Source organism: Triticum urartu, chromosome 3A (assembly GCF_056163025.1).
Source record: "Triticum urartu cultivar PI428250 chromosome 3A, HENAU_Tu73, whole genome shotgun sequence".
Classification (NCBI taxonomy): domain Eukaryota; kingdom Viridiplantae; phylum Streptophyta; class Magnoliopsida; order Poales; family Poaceae; genus Triticum; species Triticum urartu.
The window spans coordinates 314,690,682-314,713,770 of NC_141875.1; positions in this window are offsets into that span (position 1 = coordinate 314,690,682).

Sequence of the window (23,089 nt, forward strand, 5' to 3'; positions counted from 1 at the left end):
TGAGGACATCAATACCATTGTTACACCCACAGCCCCTACTGTTACATATACTGGACCAATTACTAGAGCTCGCGCACGCCAATTAAATTACCAGGTACTTTCGTTTCTTGGTAATGATTCTAATGTTCATGAGATTATGATGCTGCCTAAATTGGATACATTTGTTTTGCTTACAAATGAAGGTCCTAGCTTGGAGAAGGATGAACATTGGAGCAAGAACACGAATGGAGTTGATGGTATGCGCAAGGGGATCAAGAACGGAGTTACAAGTGATGATTTCAGGACTTTGAAGCCGCCATAAGGAGTGCATGAAGCCTTGGACGAAATATACAAGATGCCACTTCATAATATTCGTCCATAGGCTATTCTAGGTGCTGCGTCACCTTATTAATGGGCCAGGCCCATGTAATTTCGAAATACTTAAGTATAGGCTATTTTTAGAGTCCGTATGTGTGGGGAAACAAGAGTTAGGGTTGGTTTCGGACCCCACCCTCAAGGGCCACGAAATTCCCCTCTCTTCCTCCATATATACAGCCCTTAGGGCGTCGTTTAGACTTGGGTTTTTGTTTAGATTAAAAGTTCGCCATAGCTGCAACTTCGCGTACTTCGTTTGTGTCCAACGACCAGACCAAGACGTCACAGAACCCCCACCTTGATCAATAAAGCTTTCATCTTATATTCGCAATATCCAGATTGCAATCTCAGCTTCTTGCTTGTTCTTCGTTTGCTCGCAGGAAACAGGCCCTCGTGGTCAGGTTGATCGTGCTCCGGCGTGGTCAATAACCCCTCGGAAGTTGGTTTAGCGATTGCTAAGGCGCGACGTCTCGCACGTTCGTAGTCGGATCGTCAAGGTCGACTCCCACAGAAAACGATAGCCACCATCTCATCGAAACATCGGGACACCTTTGCCTCTATCATCTGGGTGGATTGGTTGCGGGCACCTGGGGATATACCGGTGCTGTCCTTTTTGGTTCGCCACCCAGGCTCAAAGGGATCATAAGATTATTCATGCTAGAAACTTATGTGTGCAGCCACAAGCTATTATGGGCTCTAGCATAGTTGAGTATGTTGCATGACCTATTTCAATGGTGGGCTAGCAGATGTAGGGTAAAGTTGGTGTAACTGTCCACCCAGAGTAAAGAGTTAGTGCTTCTGAAAGACTGTGTCTCGGTCATCTGTTTCTTAAACACCATGTAGTGTGAGAAATCTAACGGAGGAGATCGAGTCTTGTGGGGAAAAGTGTGCAAACCTCTACAGAGTGTACAAACTAATCATGGTTAGTCGTGTCCCCGGTTATGGACAATCTTGAGTATCTTGTTCTTGGATTATGATGTTGATCTCATCACTCTAAATTAATTTTTTGGGTTGATAATTACTTGCTTAATTGGGATTGAGATGGGGATTTACCATTCTCAATGTTTTCAACTACCATGATAGTTAAATAAAATATATTCCTTTGTTGTAGGGAAAATTTGGCTTTTCGCAAAACATTATAACTCCAGAGCCTCGACCAGCCATATATGCATGTAGTGATAGCATTTATTCTGTTCAATACTCTACTGTGTTACATTGCCAACATATTCCATGTGCTGACCCATTTCGGGCTGCAACGTATCATGTTGCAGACTTTTCATACGAAGAGTAAGGTGTGCTAGGTCATTGTCGTGCACTCAGTTATGCCGTTGGAGTTGATGGACCCACTTTATCTTCCAAGTCTTCCATTGTTATCGTATTTAGATGGCCTTAAGCCATATTCTTGTAATAAGTTCTCTTTGAGACATTCGATGTAATAAGTGTGTGATTGCCACTCTGTTATAAATCCTTCATGTATTGTGTGTGTCAGCATTACCGATCTAGGGATGACACTTATACACAGAGATTTGACCGCCTAAGGTCGGATCGCTACATGTTCTTCATTTGCTTCTAGGAAATAGACCTTCGTGGTCAGGTTGATCGTGCTTCGGCGTGGTCAGGTTGATCGTGCTTCGGCGTGGTCAATAACCTCTCGGAGTTGGTTTAGCAATTGCTAAGGCGCGACGTCCTCGCACGTTCGTAGTCAGATCGTCAAAGTCTACTCCATCAAAAACGATAGCCACCATCTCATGGAAAGACAGGACACATTTGCCTCTATCAGTGAACCAAGGATGTTTACCAGCCTTCAACTCAAAAATCCTGAAGGCCCCAACAAGCTAGTATCCTACTCATAGACGTAACAGCCAATGTCCGGATACTCACGTATTTCACGGTGCTTGTACACCGTGGGGTTTTTGCAATATAGCTTTTCCGGCTCATGTGTGTGAATGATCATCAGTCTTTTGCCGCCATCTAATCGAGCAAGAAACCAGTTGTGCTTCCCTGTTTTTGGCAAAGGTGGTGTGATTACAAAGGGTAGTTACTATAGGGACATTGCATCATATCAAAAAGTACAGGCATTGTTAATGTACAGGCATTGAGTAGGATAGTGCAAGAAATAGCATTGGTCTGTCCCCGTTGGAACTGAGAGGAAAATACAGGGAAATGTATACTGGGTTCGAAAATATAGAAGTGCCATGCATGGTTATACTCATGTTATCTCGCAATCGATTCTTCACTGGAAACTACCATGTCATGCATGTTATGTAATCATGTTATGTCCTCACAAACAAATTCTTCAAGGAAACTAACAGACCATGCATTGTTATATACTCATGTTCTATGGGAAAAAATTTGTGAGGATATATTCTAGCCATTGATTGCTGAAAAACGAATATAGGTATGTACACATGGTAAGCATTACATGATTTCACTACTTCCAAATACAGAGTTCTCCATATGCACATTTACTTCCCTAATGTATGGTTAGATGAAACCAATAGTGTGATGCATGTTTCTACATCATGAAAATGAGGAAACTAACATGGCTATTGATACACACTCATATTTAGTAGTATATAGATTACAATAAAGTAAGGAGAATATCCATATCTTCCTAACCGTTTGATTATTCAAGGGTACAAATTGGATGTAATGACATGGTCACAATTGCATAAATTAACTCATTCCAAATATAGCTGATTTACGGCGTCTCTAATACATTGCCATAGTTCTACTCAAATTCTGCTCAAATAGAGATATGCTAATCATCACAAAAAGTTCAAATAGTGTCATGGCATTATCATTAAAATCAAAGGAAAACAACTTACACGGGCCGTCCCAGCACTACATGGTGCCATCTGCTTTGTCGATCGCGTAGATGATGCCATTGTGTTCAATAGCATCACAGAAGTGTGTATCAGCTTTGACGATCCACTGCGAGTTGATTCGTCTCCAACTAAAGAAGGCACCGGTGAAAAGATAGGCGAGTTCGCGGTCGAACAAGGAAATTAGCTTGAAGTCTGTGTAATTTGCATGTCATGTGGGCACTTCGGAGATTACAATCTTCTGCAGAACAAGGTCCGTCCAACTGACGTGGTAATCTAGCTGACTTGGACCACGAAGGTACCCTACATATTCCAACGGAGGAAGGATAATCTCATGGGAGGTCTGGAAGTTCATGAGCACCAACTTTTTCCCGTCTTCTCTGATGGTATCCATCCAGTGGGAGTTCATGCCAACCCAGTACATACCTGCCAAGAAGTTTCGGGTGATGGTGATCGGATCGAAGTCGAGGGAAATGATGTACGATGACCCACTACATACATGCAAAGAAGTTTCAGCTATTGGAGGTCGGATTGAAGTCGAGGGGCATCATGTACGCCTCCGTATCATGATGAGCTTCGATGATGGCTGCGTGCATGTCCCTCGAGCATGCAGCCAGCCGCACAGTGCTCAACATATCCATACACGAACAAAAGAGGTCGAGGATGTCACAGGGGAGATTTCTCCAGTCGCGGCTCATATGGATGTTGCGTTGTTCGCGTTCGGCCATGGTGGAGTTTGGAAGGTGGGGTTTTGGGGGGCTTGATTTATGGGGGAGAAGGCTCTCGGTGCTGGAGCGGCTAGCGAGGGAATAGTGGTACTGGGGGAGGCGAGCAAGGTGAGGGTACGCGGGGGCACAGTGAGATGATGAAGAGTGACCTCAGGATCTCCGGCAAGACGAAGATGGAGATGTAGTGGTGCTAGGGGAGAGGGAGGCGAGGCGAGGCGAGGCATGCTATACAATGGCAGTGATAGTGACTGCACAGTGCACAAGGTGAGGCTGACTTTGGTAACCCAACACTCCACCTGGACTAGTTTCACCTCCGGCGCAAGGTCTTGTCACTTCACTGTGAGGACCGGATGAATAATATTTTGACCATCAAGTGTACCAAAGTTATACTACTAGTAGTAGTAACATATGGAGTAGTACTGTAGTATAGCGGAAATAAGTCTCCCATGCTAAGCATTCCTCTAGATTCACTTCATCCTCCAGGTAGCATCCATATTGCGAGCAAAACCAAATTATCATGCATGTGGAAGCGCGAAGAAGGGATTTTTCTTTTTTAGGATAACCGCATATATTCCTTGACCAGAAAAGGTTGTGTGTCGCAGGCACGCGCAAATAAAAATCCGGACTAGCTACGACAGATGGATATGTTTGTATATTTGTTCGTCCACCCAAGTGGGTTTTGCATAGATCCCACCTATCAGGAGGGGTGCAGAAATATAAAGAAATCATAAAATGTTTTGCCATAGTGATTCGAAAGAGTGACCTCAACTAACCAGTGGCACATGTAGCAATAGAAGGATGGGCACGTACACGAACACTGACCACTCCTTAGTACGCTACCCGCATAGCCTTTTCGTTTTGCAGGTTGGTCTACCTAGCCATCTAATCAACTGCCTGCATGCCACTTCTCCCATTTACTTCTCCATCGGGAACCGATTTTCCTCGGCTTCTTCACCTCTCCTTCATTTGCATTCAAACCCCACTGGATTCACATCCTCCTTGATTAATTCCGAAGCCCCTTTAAATAATCATCTTCTTTAGTTAAACTAGCCATCTTAATCCCAATTCTCCAAACCATAGCCCTCCGGTCCAATGGTTCCAGATGGCAAAAGAGATCCCTATGCAGGTTTTTAGCGACAAACATGTCCTCGTCGAAGGCTCGTTGAGCATGGTTGCCACTGTCACCGACCAGCCAAGGGTTGTTAGGGAGTGGATCAACAATGTATCCAACTCCCTCCAAAAGGTGGAGATGAAGGTAGTCGGTCTTGATGCAGAGTACACGGAGCGTGCCACTGGGAAGATCCAACGCACCTCCGTCCTTCAGCTGTGCCTCAAAGATGAAGTTTTGGTGTATCACATCATACATGCGCCCTCCATACCAGGTGAGCTCCCCGATTTCATGTCTCGGGAGGACATATACTTCTGTGGGGCAGCCATCCAAGGGGACAAAGAAAAGCTCGCACTGTACAACCTTGACTTGAAAAACATCGCTGACCTACAAACCAGAATTCTGTGCTCCGAACAAAGAGAAGGTACTTTCGTTTCTTGGTATCAATACCATTGTTACACCCACAGCCCCTTCTACTATACATACCGGACCAATTACTAGAGCTCGCGCACGCCAATTGAATTATCAGGTACTTCCGTTTCTTGGTAATGATTCTAATGTTCATGAGAATATGATGCTGCCTAAATTGGATACATTTGTTTTGCTTACAAATGAAGGGCCTAGCTTGGACAAGAAACATGAACCTTCGAACAAGTTCAAGCATGGAGATGATGGCATGCGCAAGGGATCAAGAATAGAGTTACAAGTGATTATTTCAGGACTTTGAAGCCACCATAAGGAGTGCATGAAGCCTTGGACGAAATATACAAGATGTCACTTCATAAATTTCGTCCAGAGGCTATTCTAGGTGTTGCGTCACCTTATTATTGGGCAGGCCCATGTATTTTTGAAATACTTAAGTATAGGTTGTTTTTAGAGTCCGTATGTGTGGGGAAACAAGAGTTAGGGTTGGTTTCGGACCCCTCCTCCAAGGGGCACGAAATCCCCCCTCTTCCTCCATATATACAGCCCTTAGGGTGTCATTTAGACTTTGGGTTTTGTTTAGATCAAAAGTTCGTCATAGCTGCAACTTCGCGTACTTCGTTTGTGTTCAACAACCAGACCAAGACGTCATAGAACCCCACCTTGATCAATAAAGCTTTCATCTTATATTCGCAATATCCAGATTGCAATCTCAGTTTCTTTTTGTTCTTCGTTTGCTCGCAGGAAATAGACCCTCGTGGTCAGGTTGATCGTGCTCCGGCGTGGTCAATAACCCCTCGGAAGTTGGTTTAGCGATTGCTAAGGCGCGACGTCTCACACGTTCATAGTCGGATCGTCAAGGTCGACTCCCACTGAAAACGATAGCCACCATCTCATAGAAACATCGGGACACCTTCGCCTCTATCAAGTGCTTTGAAAACTGCTATGCGTACTCGTTGGGTTCCACCATATTATCAACATGAATTACTTCAAAAATTACAGTGTTTAAGACAAGGAAAAAATTATGTAGAAGAATATTATCAGGAATTACAAACTGGCATGATTAGATGTGGTATTGTTGAGGAGAATGAAGCTATGCTTGCACGTTTTATGGGTGGATTAAATAGAGAGATTCAGACCATTCTAGAGTATAAGGAGTATACTAATATCCCTCGTTTATTCCATCTTGCTTGTAAAGCTGAACGTGAAGTGCAGGATCGACAGGCATTGGCACGAACTAATTTTTCTGCAAGTCAAACTTCATCATGGACACCACGTGCATCCTCTACTTCCACTGCACCAGCACCTCCATCAGGTGCCACCTCCAGCCATGATACAAGAAAGCAGGCACAACCACCAGTATCTGCCAAGAGCACACCTGTCGGGCCTGCATAGAGCTTTTCTTCTTCCATTGCATCAACAGGGCACACAAAGTGATATTATTTGTCATCGTTGTAAGGGGAGGGGACATTTTGCGAGAGAATGCAAATCTTAGCGTGTGATGATTGCTACCAAGGATGGTGGGTATGAGTCCGCTAGTGACTATGATGAGGCGACTTTGGCTCTTATTACACATGAAGAACACGGTGGAGATGATTCGAATCATGAGACGCAATACATGGCAGCTGAAGATGCTGACCGGTATGAATGTTTAGTTGCTCAACGTGTTTTGAGTGTGCTGGTTACACAAACTAAGCAAAATCAGAGGCATAATTTGTTCCATACAAAGGGAGTTGTGAAGGAACGTTCTATTCGTGTCATCATAGATGGAGGGAGCTGCAACAAATTGGCTAGCATGGAGATGGTGGAGAAGCTCTCTCTCACCACAAGACCGCATCCACATCCTTACTACATCCAATGGTTCAACAACAGCGGCAAGGTTAAGGTAACAAGTACTGTTCGTGTGCATTTTAGTATCTCTACATATGCCGATTATGTTGATTGTGATGTGGTACCCATGCAAGCATGTTCCTTATTACTTGGTAGACCATGGCAATTTAATAAAAATTCTGTACACCATGGTAGAAATAATCAGTATACTCTTGTTCATAAGGATAGCCATATTACTTTGCTTCCTATGACTCCTGAATCCATTTTGAAAGATGATATTAATAGAGCTAATAAAGCAAAATAGGAGAAAAATAAGAGTGAAAATCAGATTGTGGCAAAATAATTTGAGCAACAAATGAAACCTAATAATAAACCATCTAGTGTTGCCTCTAAAATTAAATTGAAAAGTGCATGTTTACTTGCCACAAAATCTGATATTGATGATCTAGATTTCAGCAAATCTGTTTGCTATGCTTTTGTGTGCAAAGAGGCGTTATTTTCATTTAAGGACTGTAATGCCCTCGATGCGGCTATATCTCCTACGTGTCCAAGCACGACTTAGAGGCATAACCGCATTGAAAGCAATGTCGCAAGTAAGGTAATCTTCACAACATCCCATGTAATATAGATAATAAAGGGAAAGGTACATAGTTGGCTTACACTCGCCACGTCACACAAAGTACATAAATAGCATTACATCAACCAATCACTCATGGTCCGACTATGGTACCAAAATAAAAGATCAACCCAACATGCGACACGGTCCCGATCGCCCCAACTGGGCACCACTACTGATCATCAGGGAAAGACACATAGTAATGGCGTGAGTCTTCGTCGAACTCCCACTTGAGCTCAAGAGCATCATCTGGAACGGAGTCATCAGGCCCTACATCTGGTTTGGAAGTAATCTGTGAGCCATGGGGACTCAGCAATCTCGCACCCTCGCGACCAAGACTATTTAAGCTTATAGGCAAGGCAAGGTAATATGTGGAGCTGCAGCAAGCGACTAGCATATATGGTGGCTAACCTGTTCGCAAAAGAGAGCGAGAAGAGAAGGCAAAGCGCGAACGAAGAACTAGAGAATCAACCTACGGCAAACATTACTCCATCACCGTGTTCACTTCCCGGACTCCGCCGAGAAGAGACCATCACGGTAACACACACAGTTGATTCATTTTAATTAAGTTAAGGTTCAAGTTATCTACAACCGGACATTAACAAATTCCCATCTGCCCATAACCGCAGGCACGGCTTTCGAAAGTTCAAATCCCTGCAGGGGAGTCCCAACTTAGCCCATGACAAGCTCTCACGGTCAACGAAGGATATACCTTCGCCCGAGACATTCCGATCAGACTCGGCGTCCCGGTTCTACAAGACACTTCGACAAGTTAAAACAAATCCAGCAACACCGTCCGAATGTGCCGACAAATCCCGATAGGAGCTGCACATATCTCTTTCTCAGGGCACACTCAGATGAGCTCTCCATACAACTAAAACCAAACCTCGAGTTTCCCCGAGGGGGCGCTGCACAGGACTCTAGTTTGGACCAACACTCAGAGGAGCACTGGCCCGGGGGGGTTTAAATAAGATGACCCTTGGGCTCCGGAAACCCAAGGGAAAAAGAGGCTAGGTGGAAAATGGTAAAACCAAGGTTGGGCATTGCTAGAGGAGTTTTATTCAAGGCATACTGTCAAGGGGTTCCCATTATTACCCAACCGCGTAAGGAACGCAAAATCCGGGAACATAACACCGATATGACGGAAAACTAGGGCGGCAAGAGTGGAACAAAACACTAGGCAAAAGGCCAAGCCTTCCACCCTTTACCAAGTATATAGATGCATTAAGATAACAAGGTAATATAATGATATCCCAACAAGAAAATAATGTTCCAACAAGGAACGGTCTCCAATCTTCACCTGCAACTAGCAACGCTATAAGAGGGGCTGAGCAAAGCGGTAACATAGCCAATCAACGGTTTGCTAGGACATGGTGGGTTAGAGGTTTGACATGGTAATTTGGGAGGCATGATAAGCAAGTGGTAGGCATGGTAGCATAGGCATAGCAATAGAGCGAGCATCTAGCAAAGCAAAGATAGAAGTGATTTCGAGGGTATGATCATCTTGCCTGCAAAGTTGTCAGAGTTGACTGGATCCTCGAAAGAAAACTCAACGGGCTCCTCGTTAGAGAACCTGTCTCCCGGCTCTACCCAAACAAGACAAACAAGCACAAGGAACACAATCAACCACGTGCAAAGCTCAAACAACATGATGCAAACATGGTATGCTATGTGGGATGCGATATGTGATGCATATGCAAGATTTGACAAGGAATGAATGAACCTGGCCTCAACATGGAAATCCAAGTGTTGCACTGGAAAGGTGAGGTGATTTCGGTTGAAATCGATATAAAGAACGCCGGAATCGGATGCACGGTTTGGAAATGGCAAGCAAAACAAATATGGCATCGGTCTGCGATAAACAGCAAGTAGCCATCTAAATGCATCAAGATAATTATGCTACGGCACTCAAACATGACAAAAAAATACATGGCAGGGATCCACTCATAATTCTTAACAAAAGATGAACACTGAGCTATGGCCAATTCATCCACTAACAGGTTCTAACAAGCATGGCAAAAGTGCAATTGGTAAACAGATTTCAGACTTAGTGAAATTAACACAAGCCTGGAATTTCAGATCAAGTAGCACACTTTGGAGCATGAAAACTATATGCTACAGGAACTTAACATGGCAAAGTAAAGCATGGCATGGAGCTACTCAAGGAGCTTAACAAAAGTCCCTTAGTGACCTTGAGCCAAAAGGGATCAGAAAATACAATTGCAAGCATGCGAACATGGCAAAAACATAATCAGATCTCAGACTTAGAGAAAAAACTGGAGCATGCAAATATCTTAGCGAGTAGGCATGTTCACGAGCTCGATGCACTCACTACAGAGCAAGGCATGACAATCTAAGCATACACCCATCAAGAATACACATTGTATAAGCTAGACATGGCAAGAACAACAACATAGCATGCACGGATCAACAACAACATCCTCGGCAAAATCGCTAACAAGTAGACAATCTGCCCAGATTCATGAAATAGCAAAAGTAGAGCTCGATTGCCTCAAGCTACGGTGCTCCATAAATGCAAACAAAGGCATGGATGGATAGAGCACCACAAGATTAACAAATCATCCTTACTGATCATCCTCAAAAGAGGCACGGATAACTAGGAAACAACATGAACATATGGCATATTGATAAAAACAGATCAAGGACTTAGTGGAATTGCTAAGTCCCTGAAATCAGCATTAACGAATGCACCACTTTGCAAGCTTGTGCTAGTCACCACACATATCAAAAAAATACATGGATAGCACATCTGGAAAGATGGCAAAGCATATAACAAAACACATGTAGAGCTCATGAGCATATCATGCACACAATAGTCATGGCAAAAAAACACAAATAGCTATTTGGTGCAGCAGATCTGACAATTAACTCAAATAGCACTCTTCCAATAGCATTTAGGGCATCAAGATGAGCTCAAATGAAAATGATGCAATGAGATGAAATGATGTACTCTCTGAGACGAACATTTTGATATGCTACACACCCGAAACGGATCTACGGATGCGGAGATATAGCATGATGAACATTGCAAAATAATTAGGGTTCCGGGAGAGTCAACCCCGAGATTACGGATCTCAGATCCAGATCGGGATCTCGCCGGAGTTACTGTAGCGCACGGTCGACGAGGATCGCCGGGGAGGTCAGCGCCGGAGTTGAAGGTCGCCGGAGTTGGGGAGGAGGCCGGGGCCGGGGCCTTGGGGCGGTGAGGTGAGGGCGAGGCACGCCGCGGCGCCCGGCGACGTGGGGCGGCAGCCGACGAGGAGATCCGGCGCAGGGGCGCGTCGGGTGGCGGCGGAAGAAGCTTCGGGCGGCGGCGCTCCCCGGCGCGCGGGGAGAGGAACGGCAGGAGGAGCCGGCCCGGATCGCGGGAGGAGAGGGCCCGCCTTGGGGCTGGGCGGGCCGGTGGCGCTGGGCGGCGAAGTGGGGCGCACGGTCCACGTGGCAAGCTCTGGTTGGACCGCGAGGAGTGGCGGACGTGTCTGGCCGCGCGGAGGAGTGGATCTAGGGTTTCGGGGGAAGAAGGAGACGTGAATTTCGGAGGGGGACTATTTATAGGCATAGGAGGAGCTAGGAGAGTCCAAATGAGGTGCGGTTTTCGGCCACGCGATCATGATAGAATGCTCTAGATGATGGAGAGGGTTTTGGTGGGTTTTGGGCCAAATTGGAAAGGTGTTGGGCTGCAACACACACGAGGCCTTCTCGGTCCTTCGGTTAACCGTTGGAGTATCAAACGAAGTCCAAATGGTACGAAACTTGACAGGCGGTCTAACGGTAGTAAACCAAGGCCGCTTGGCAAGTCCCAGTCCAATCCGGAAATGTTTAACCCCCACACACGAAAGAAAGGTAGAAATGACCACCGGAGGAGATAGGAGCGCCGGAATGCAAAACGGACAACGGGGAAAATGCTCGGATGCATGAGACAAACACGTATGCAAATGCAATGCACATGATGACATGATATGAGATGCATGACAATGACAACAACACACGGAGATAAAAAACCCGAACCCGAGGAAATAAAATAACTTAGCACCGGAAACGGCAAGAGTTGGAGTACATATTAAGTAAATTACAACCGGGGTGTTACAACACTCCACCACTACGAAACGATCTCGTCCCGAGATCTAGGACTGGAAGAACGCCGGGTACTCAGAACGGAGGTGATCCTCGCGTTCCCAGGTGGCTTCACGGTCGGAATGGTGTGACCACTTGAGTTTGAGGAATTTGATTGGCTTATTGCGAGTCTTCCGTTCAGTCTCTTCAAGAATAGCAATGGGGTGCTCATGATAAGAGAGATCTTCTTGGAGATCAATGTCTTCGAAGTTGATGGTGCGGTCAGGAGTCTTGAAGCACTTGCGAAGCTGAGAGACATGGAACACGTCATGCACATTTGCAATGTTTGAAGGAAGCTCGAGTTGATAGGCGAGACCGCCTCTCTTGCTGACGATCTTGAAAGGTCCCACGTATCTAGGGGCAAGCTTCCCTTTGATACCGAAGCGACGAGTACCTTTCATTGGAGAGACGCGGAGGTAAACATGGTCTCCGATCTCGAAAGCCAAATCACGGTGCTTACTATCATAGTAGCTCTTCTGGTGCGATTGCGCTGCTTTGAGGTTATCGCGAATGACTTTGCACATCTCCTCTGCCTCTGTGATTAAGTCATTTCCCAGAAGTTGACGCTCACCGGTTTCAGACCAGTTGAGAGGGGTACGGCACTTCCTGCCATACAGAATTTCGAATGGGGCCTTGCCCGAACTTGCTTGAAAACTGTTGTTGTAGGAGAATTCAGCGTATGGAAGACAATCTTCCCACTTCATGCCGAACGAGATCACACAAGCCCTGAGCATATCTTCAAGAATCTGATTGACACGCTCAACTTGACCGCTAGTTTGAGGATGGAAAGCTGTGCTGAAGTGGATGTTGGTGCCCATGGCCTTCTGAAAAGAATCCCAAAACTTGGAGGTAAAGATGCTACCACGGACTGAAGAGATCACCTGTGGAATACCGTGCAGAGAGACAATCCGAGAGATATACAGCTCCACCAATTGAGCTGTAGTGATAGACTCTTTGATAGGCAAAAAGTGAGCCACTTTAGTGAGTTTGTCGTTGACAATGAATATAGCATCATTGCCACGCTTGGACTTTGGAAACCCAGTCACGAAGTCCATCTCAATGTGGTCAAACTTCCATTCTGGCCTTTGGTGTTCTGCCTTCACTCTCCTACAGACATCACACTCATTCACGAACTGGGCAATCTCTTGCTTCATTCGAGTCCACCAATAAGCCTGCTTGAGGTCCTGATACATCTTCGTACTCCCAGGGTGGATGGAGAGGAGTGAATTCTGAGCCTCGTTCATGATAACTTTACGAAGGTCACCTTTGGGCACAACACTACGATCCTCGAAGAAGAGAGTATCCTTGTCATCAAGGCGGTAGCACTTGTACTTGGGTTGGCTCTTGACAATCCCAATCTTCACCTTCTTCACCATAGCATCAAGAAGTTGAGCCTCGCAAATCTGGTCTTCCAAGGTAGGAGAGACTTGAAGGTTGGCGAGGAAACCTTGAGAAACAACTTGCAGATTGAGTTTGCGGAAAGCTTCACAAAGCTTGGGTTGGTAAGGCTTGAGAATCAGACTGTTGCAATAAGCCTTCCTGCTCAAAGCGTCAGCAATCACATTGGCCTTGCCTGGAGTATACTCGATACTCGGATTATACTCTTGAATTATTTCGACCCAACGAGTCTGCCTGAGGTTGAGATTAGGCTGAGTGAAGATGTACTTGAGACTTGTGGTCAGTGAAGATGTCCACTTTTCTTCCCAATAAGAGATGTCTCCAAGTCAAAAGAGCATGCACAACTGCCGCCAACTCGAGGTCATGAGTGGGGTAGTTCTTCTCGTTGGGCTTCAACTGGCGAGAGGTATAAGCCACAACTTTCTTCTCTTGCATCAACACTGCACCAAGACCTTGAAGAGAGGCATCGCAGAAGACCTCGAATGGTTTGGATTCATCAGGAGGAGTCAGAACTGGAGCAGTGACCAATTTCTCTTTCAATGTGTTGAAAGAGATGTCACATTCCGGAGACCAAACGTACTTGACGTGCTTCTGGAGAAGGTTTGAAAGAGGCTTCACAATCCTAGAAAAGTTCTCCATGAACCTTCGACAATAGCTTGCGAGACCGAGGAAGCTACGGAGTTGCTTCACGTTCTGAGGTGGTTCCCAATTCACAATTGCAGACACCTTCTCAGGATTCACCGCAATGCCCTTGGCAAAGATGATATGCCCAAGATAAAGAACCTCATCGAGCCAAAACTCGCACTTTGAGAACTTGGCGTAGAACTGATGTTCCCTGAGCTTATCGAGCACCAAATGCAAGTGCTTGGCATGATCTTCCTTGTTCTTCGAAAAGACCAGAATGTCGTCGAGATAGACCAAAACGAAGTCATTTGTGTAGGCGTTGAAGATGAAGTTCATCATGCGAGAGAAAGTCGGAGGAGCGTTGACGAGGCCAAAAGACATGACAGTGTATTCATATGAACCATAGCTTGTTCTAAAAGTCTTCTTGGGAATATCTTGCTCATGGATTCGAATCTGGTGATAGCCCATACGGAGATCAAGCTTGGAGAATACTTGGGCACTTTGAGTTGTTCGAACAGCTCATTGATGTTGGGAAGTGGGTACTTGTTCTTGATACTCTTCTTGTTCAATGGACGGTGGTCAACACAAAGTCGGTCCGTTCCATCTTTCTTCTTCACAAAAAGAACTCCACAACCCCACGGAGAAGAACTAGGTCGGATGAGGCCCATTCGTTCTTGAATATCGAGTTGCTTCTTCAGCTCCTTCAACTCTTTAGGTCCGAGCTTGTAAGGACGTTTGCAAACTGGTTCCGTGCCAGGCTCAAGATCGATGAAGAATTCAACTGGCTAGTGCGGAGGCATTCCTGGAAGCTCTTCCGGAAAGACGTCTTGATATTCGCAAATGACTGGAATTTGAGAGATGGCATCCAGTTCACCCTTCTCATTGAGAGAAAACAGACGAATGGTATCATCACGAGCGGCAAAGACAATTACATCCTCAGACGAATGAGTCAATTGAATCTGCCTGGCAGCACAATCAAGATGCGCCTTGTGCTTAGAAAGCCAATCCATTCCGAGAATAAGATCAATATCCGAGTCACCCAGAACAATAGGAGAAGCTAGAAATTTGTAGTCGCCCAACGTGATAGAAATATCCGGGACGCAGAAATTAGCTGTCATTTGCTTGCCTGGTGACACGATTTGCAAAGAATTTTGCAGATACTGATAATCGCACTCATACTTCGATGCAAAAGGTTTGGAAATGAAACAATGCGATGCACCAGTGTCAAAAAGTACTTTTGCAGGAACATCGTTAACAGGAAGGTTACCCATGATGACATCTGACGAGTCCTCTGCCTGAGCTGCATTCACCATGTTGACCTTGGCGTACTTGGGGTTATGCTTGACCACAGCTGTACTTGCCGATCTCACAGGAGGAGGAGGAGGGAGGCGCCTCTGGTTGAAGCATTTGTTGGCATAGTGACCCTTCTGTTGGCACTTGTTGCACGTGACCTCTGAAAGCGGACGGTGATACGGAGCACTCGATCTTGGAGCTTGAGACGAAGTCTTGTTCTGAAAGCCAGGGTTGGGTGGGTGGGAAGATCCACTGCCACCTTTGCTCTTCTGTTGATACGACTGACGGAACGGAGGAGGAGGAAGCCAATACTTCTGCTTCTTAGCCACTTGAGTAGAGGAAGAAGGAGTAGCATCTCTGACTCGCTTCTTGGAGGCATCACACTTCAGTTGAGCAGCCTCTTGCTTCAATGCCAAGTTGTAGAACTCATCGTACCTCAAGGGCTCAAAGAGAACAAGAGCTAGCTGGATTTCTTCTCTGAGACCACCCCTGATGATAGAGGCAAAGGTGTCCCGATGTTTCGATGAGATGGTGGCTATCGTTTTCTGTGGGAGTCGACCTTGACGATCCGACTACGAACGTGCGAGACGTCGCGCCTTAGCAATCGCTAAACCAACTTCCGAGGGGTTATTGACCACGCCGGAGCACGATCAACCTGACCACGAGGGCCTGTTTCCTGCGAGCAAACGAAGAACAAGCAAGAAGCTGAGATTGCAATCTGGATATTGCGAATATAAGATGAAAGCTTTATTGATCAAGGTGGGGTCCTGTGACGTCTTGGTCTGGTCGTTGGACACAAACGAAGTACGCGAAGTTGCAGCTATGGCGAACTTTTAATCTAAACAAAACCCAAGTCTAAACGACGCCCTAAGGGCTGTATATATGGAGGAAGAGAGGGGAATTTCGTGGCCCTTGAGGGTGGGGTCCGAAACCAACCCTAACTCTTGTTTCCCCACACATACGGACTCTAAAAATAGCCTATACTTAAGTATTTCGAAATTACATGGGCCTGGCCCATTAATAAGGTGACGCAGCACCTAGAATAGCCTATGGACGAATATTATGAAGTGGCATCTTGTATATTTCGTCCAAGGCTTCATGCACTCCTTATGGCGGCTTCAAAGTCCTGAAATCATCACTTGTAACTCCGTTCTTGATCCCCTTGCGCATGCCATCAACTCCAATGTTCATCCTTCTCCAAGCTAGGACCTTCATTTGTAAGCAAAACAAATGTATCCAATTTAGGCAGCATCATAATCTCATGAACATTAGAATCATTACCAAGAAACGAAAGTACCTGGTAATTTAATTGGCGTGCGCGAGCTCTAGTAATTGGTCCAGTATATGTAACAGTAGGGGCTGTGGGTGTAACAATGGTATTGATGTCCTCATCATCCTCCCCTTCTTGAAATGAAGTCGTCCTCGACGGAAGCTCATCTTCCTCACCCAAATAAGGCTTCAAATCTGCAATGTTAAAAGTGGGACTAACCCCAAAATCTGCAGGTAGCTCAAGTTTATATGCATTATCATTTATTTTCTCTAAAACCTTGAAAGGACCATCAGCACATGGCATTAGCTTTGATTTGCGCAGATTAGGAAATCTATCTTTACGCAAATGTAACCAAACAAGATCTCCAGGTGCAAACACAACATGTTTTCTACCCTTATCTCCAGCAAGTTTATATTTAGCATTCATACGCTCAATGTTTTCCTTAGTTAACTCATGCATTTTTAAAATCAATTCAGAACGTTCTTTAGCATCAAAATTAACCTTCTCCGAAGATGGAAGAGGCAACAAATCAATAGGTGCACGAGGTAGGAAACCATACACAATTTCAAAAGGGCACATCTTAGTAGTAGAATGCAATGAACGATTATAAGCAAATTCAATATGAGGCAAGCATTCTTCCCACATTTTCTTGTTATTCTTCAAAACAGCCCTAAGCATAGTAGACAATGTTCTATTGACTACTTCAGTTTGTCCATCAGTTTGGGGGTGACAAGTAGTACTAAAAAGCAGCTTAGTCCCCAACTTAGCCCATAAACATCTCCAAAAGTGGCTAAGAAATTTAGTATCACGATCTGAAACAATAGTATTTGGCACACCATGTAAGCGAATAATTTCACGAAAGAACAAATCAGCAACATTAACAGCATCATCGCTTTTATGACATGGTATAAAGTGTGCCATTTTCGAGAACCTATCCACGACAACAAATATGCTATCCCTCCCCTTCTTTGTTCGAGGTAAACCTAAAACAAAGTCCATAGATATATCCTCCCAAGGAACACTAGGTACAGGCAAAGGCATATATAAACCATGAGGATTGAGTCATGACTTAGCTCTTTGACAGGTAGTGCAGCGAGCAACAAAACGCTCAACATCCCGTCTCATCTTTGGCCAAAAGAAATGTGTAGCAAGTATATCCTCCGTCTTCTTGACGCCAAAGTGTCCCATTAATCCTCCTCCATGCGCCTCCTGCAATAACAAAAGACGAACGGAGCTAGCTGGAATGCATAGCTTGTTAGCACGAAACACAAATCCATCGTTAAGAACGAACTTGTTCCAAGTTCTCCCTTCCTTACAATTCTGCAATACATCTTTAAATTCAGCATCATTAACATATTGATCCTTGATGGTCTCCAAACCAAATATTTTAAAGTCAAGTTGTGAAAGCATAGTATAACGACGAGACAAGGCATCAGCAATAACATTTTCTTTACCCTTCTTGTGTTTAATGACATAAGGGAAAGTCTCAATGAATTCAACCCATTTAGCATGTCTACGGTTCAGTTTTGCTTGACTTTTAATGTGTTTCAAAGATTCATGATCAGAATGTATAACAAATTCCTTGGGCCATAAATAATGTTGCCATGTTTCTAAGGTCCGAACAAGAGCATATAATTCTTTATCATAAGTAGAATAGTTCAGACTAGGCCCACTCAATTTTTCAGAAAAGTATGCAACAGGTTTTCCATCTTGTAATAACACACCTCCTAATCCAATTCCACTAGCATCACATTCAAGCTCAAAAGTCTTATTGAAATTAGGAAGTTGGAGTAAAGGAGCATGTGTTAACTTATCTTTCAATACCGTGAAGGCTTCTTCCTGTGCGGTACCCCAAACAAAAGGTACATCCTTCTTTGTAAGCTCGTTGAGAGGTGCAGCAATGGTGCTGAAATCTCTCACAAAACGCCTATAGAAACCAGCGAGGCCAAGGAAACTCCTCACTTGTGTGACCGTTTTGGGCTGCGGCCAACTCTCAATAGCTTCAATCTTGGCTTTATCAACTTCAATTCCCTGTGGAGTAACAACATAGCCAAGAAAAGATACTCGGTCGGTGCAAAAGGTGCACTTTCCAAGGTTACCAAACAAACGTGCATCACGTAGAGCAATAAAAACAGCACGTAAATGTTCCAAATGGTCCTCCAAAGATTTGCTATAAATCAATATGTCATCAAAGTAAACTACCACAAATCGTCCAATGAAGGCACGTAAAACTTCGTTCATTAACCTCATGAAAGTACTAGGTGCATTAGTTAACCCAAAAGGCATGACTAACCACTCATATAATCCAAACTTAGTTTTAAATGTTGTTTTCCATTCATCTCCCAATTTCATACGAATTTGATGGTAACCACTACGCAAGTCAACTTTGGAGAATATTGTAGAGCCACTCAATTCATCAAGCATATCATCTAGCCTAGGAATAGGATGACGATAACGAATAGTAATATTATTAATGCCTCTACAATCAACGCACATACGCGACGTACCATCCTTTTTCGGCACTAAAATGATAGGAACAGCACAAGGACTAAGGGATTCGCGTATATAACCTTTGTCGAGCAGTTCTTGTACTTGACGCATAATCTCCTTCGTCTCCTCTGGATTGGTACGGTATGGTGCACGGTTGGGTAATGATGCACCGGGAATTAAGTCAATTTGATGCTCAATCCCGCGAATAGGTGGTAATCCCGGTGGCACGTCTTGTGGAAAGACGTCGGCGAACTCCTGCAAAATGTTAGTGACAGCAGGAGGCAAAGAGGAAGGCGCGTCCTCGAATGAAAATAATGCCTCTTTGCACACAAAAGCATAGCAAACAGATTTGCTAAAATCTAGATCATCAATATCAGATTTGGTGGCAAGTAAACATGCACTTTTCAATTTAATTTCAGAAGCAACACTAGATTGTTTATTATTATTAGGCTGCATTTGTTGCTCAAATTCTTTTGCCACAATCTGATTTTCACTCTTAGTTTTCTCCTGTTTTGCTTTATTAGCTCTATTAATATCATCTTTCAAAATGGAATCAGGAGTCATAGGAAGCAAAGTAATATTTTTATCCTTATGAACAAGAGTATACTGATTGTTTCTACCATGGTGAATAGAATTTTTATCAAATTGCCATGGTCTACCAAGTAATAAGGAACATGCTTGCATAGGTACCACATCACAATCAACATAATCAGCATATGTAGAGATACTAAAATGCACACGAACAGTACGTGTTACCTTAACCTTGCCGCTGTTGTTGAACCATTGGATGTAGTAAGGATGTGGATGTGGTCTTGTGGTGAGAGATAGCTTCTCCACCATCTCGATGCTAGCCAAGTTGTTGCAACTCCCTCCATCTATGATCACGCGAACAGAACGTTCCTTCACAACTCCCTTTGTATGGAACAAATTATGCCTCTGATTTTGCTCAGCTTGTGTAACCTGCACACTCAAAACACGTTGAGCAACTAAACATTCATACCTGTCAGCATCTTCAGGAGCCATGTATTGCGTCTCATGATCAGAATCGTCTCCACCGTGTTCGTCACGTGTAATAAGAGCCACAGTCTCCTCATCATAGTCACTAGCGGACTCATACCCACCATCCTCAGTAACAATCATCACACGCTTAGATGGGCATTCTCTCGCATAATGACCTCCACCCTTGCAACGTCGACAAATAATATCATGTGTCTGCCCTGTTGATGCCATGGATGAAGAAGAGCTCTTTGCAGGCCCAGAAGGTGTGCTCTTGGCAGATAGTGGTGATTGTGCCTGCTTTATTGTATCACGGTTGGAGGTGGCAGCCGACGGAGGCGCCGGTGAAGCAGAACGTGTGGAAGTAGATGATGCACGTGGTGTCCATGAAGAAGGTCGACCTGCAGAAAAGTTAGTCCGCGCCAATGCCTGTCGATCCTGCACTTCACGTTCAGCTTTACAAGCAAGATGGAATAAACGAGTGATATTAGTATACTCCTTATACTCTAGAATCGTCTGAATCTCTCTATTTAATCCACCCATAAAACGTGCAAGCATAGCTTCATTCTCCTCAACAATACCACATCTAATCATGCCAGTTTGTAATTCCTGATAATATTCTTCTACAGAATTTTTTCCCTGTCTTAAGTGCTGCAATTTTTGAAGTAATTCACGTTGATAATATGGTGGAACCCAACGAGTACGCATAGCAGTTTTCAAAGCAGCCCAAGTAGCAGGAATGGGATATAATCTACAATGCTCAGACCACCAAACACATGCAAAACTAGTGAATGCACAAACAGCAGCAGGAACACGTCTCTCCTCGGGATATTGTAAACATGTAAATCGTTGTTCAGTTTCTAACTCCCAAGTAAGATATATATCAGGAACATATCTACCCTCAAATGGTGGAATATTCAATTTTAGTTTAGGGAGATGGTCATGATCTCGTACCTGAGCGTGAGCCCTACCATTGCCATTATTTGCATGTGGACGACCTGATGGTTGCTGTGCTGGTGGTGGCACGTAGTTCTGATTTTGATCAACCTCATCCTCGTAATCGCCAGCAAAATCACCCTCCTCCGCATCAGCAGCAGGAGCCACAGAAGTAGCAACAGCAGCACCAACAGTTTGGCCAGGTGCAAGAGGGAGACGGCTCGCTCGGCGGAGGGCTGTTTCACGATGTGTAGGTAGTCGTCGTTGTTGTTGTTGTAGAGGTGCGTTAGGTGCAGCCGGTGGTGGTGGTGGAAGACGCGCGAGCAATTCATTAAACCTGTCATCGAGCTTTGTTTCGAACGTCTTCTCCATGTCATCTATCTTCTCCATGGCCTCTTCAAATCTGTTTAGCACATCCTGCACCTGTCCATTCATCATTTGCTGAAATTTATCATGCAACTCCTGATTCGTCATGTTCTCCCAGTCAGTCTCGTCGGCTTGTGATCCTGCCATGGTTAGCAACAATAGAAAACACACAAGAATATGATCCTACAGAATACTAACAAGAGGTGGTGGTGGCGGGTGTCACAAATCCGTCAAGCAAATCTCAAATTCTTACCAGTTCTTACCCAGCAGCAGGCGGTGATCGGCAACCGTTGTAGTCAAAACTCTCAAAAGCTTGGATAGAGCGATTGCCAGGGAGAGTCAAACGCACGACGTAGAGGTATGTGGAGCTGGGAAGGCTTATAGTATGGTAGCAAAAAGGGTCAGCAATAATCAATTCAGAGATGCAAAGTTGAATAAACGCTCAACGACGGTACTGTGCTGGTCCTAGGCTAGACCGTGCTAGAGACGCGAGCCTAGAACACTAACAAAATCACGGCGCTGCACGTAAATAAGGGAAAAGCACACTCTGGAACTTTTTCGCTTTTTTTTTTGCGCTCTTTTTTTTTTTTGCGCTCCTCTTTTTTTTTTTTGCGAAAAATTACTATAACGGCGAGTGTCTCAAAACTCTTCCCTCGTCAAACTGATAGTATGGGCACGAAAAAAAATTTTCCACTTTTTTTTTTCGGAAATCAGGGCAGCGACGACGAAAAAGTGCGACAAAAAATCACTGATGGCACGTGGCTCAAAAGACTCAGAAAAGCCTAAAAATAGGATAGGGAAAAAAATTTTTGCCCGAGAAAATTTTGGCCTAAAAACTGCCCGGGGGTCTCCAGACTCTTTTTTTTTTCCGAGACCTACGCAGGCAAGGAAACACGAATCGGAATTGAGATTGATCTCAAGAACAAACCTAATATGAGAAGAACTCGGATTGGTGGTGGATATATGGTTGTGGTATATGGCAGCGGTGGTGGTATATGGTAGCGGTGGTGGTATATGAATACAGATTGGTGGTGGTATATGGATACGGATTGGTGGTGGTATATGGATATGGATTCAAAGCGGTGGCGGATAAGCAAAAGTGGTAGATGGGCGATGATGATGGTGCGGCGGCGGCGTGACAACTTATGACCAGAACTCGAAACTCTAAAAGACTAGACTCCAAGACCAGCAACTTGACACGACGATGCAACCGCAAATTCAACAAAGCAAAAACCCTAAAAAGATTATGCAAAGGCTCAGATTGGTTCGGATATGATGAACTAACCCTAATTTTTTTTTGTGGCTTTTTCGTGGACTGTAGGTATGAAGAACAGACTCAATCTAATCTACGAAAAACTGTAAAATCTCACCGAGCAACCTGGAAATCTGATACCACTTGATAGAGGCAAAGGTGTCCCGATGTTTCGATGAGATGGTGGCTATCGTTTTCTGTGGGAGTCGACCTTGACGATCCGACTACGAACGTGCGAGACGTCGCGCCTTAGCAATCGCTAAACCAACTTCCGAGGGGTTATTGACCACGCCGGAGCACGATCAACCTGACCACGAGGGCCTGTTTCCTGCGAGCAAACGAAGAACAAGCAAGAAGCTGAGATTGCAATCTGGATATTGCGAATATAAGATGAAAGCTTTATTGATCAAGGTGGGGTCCTGTGACGTCTTGGTCTGGTCGTTGGA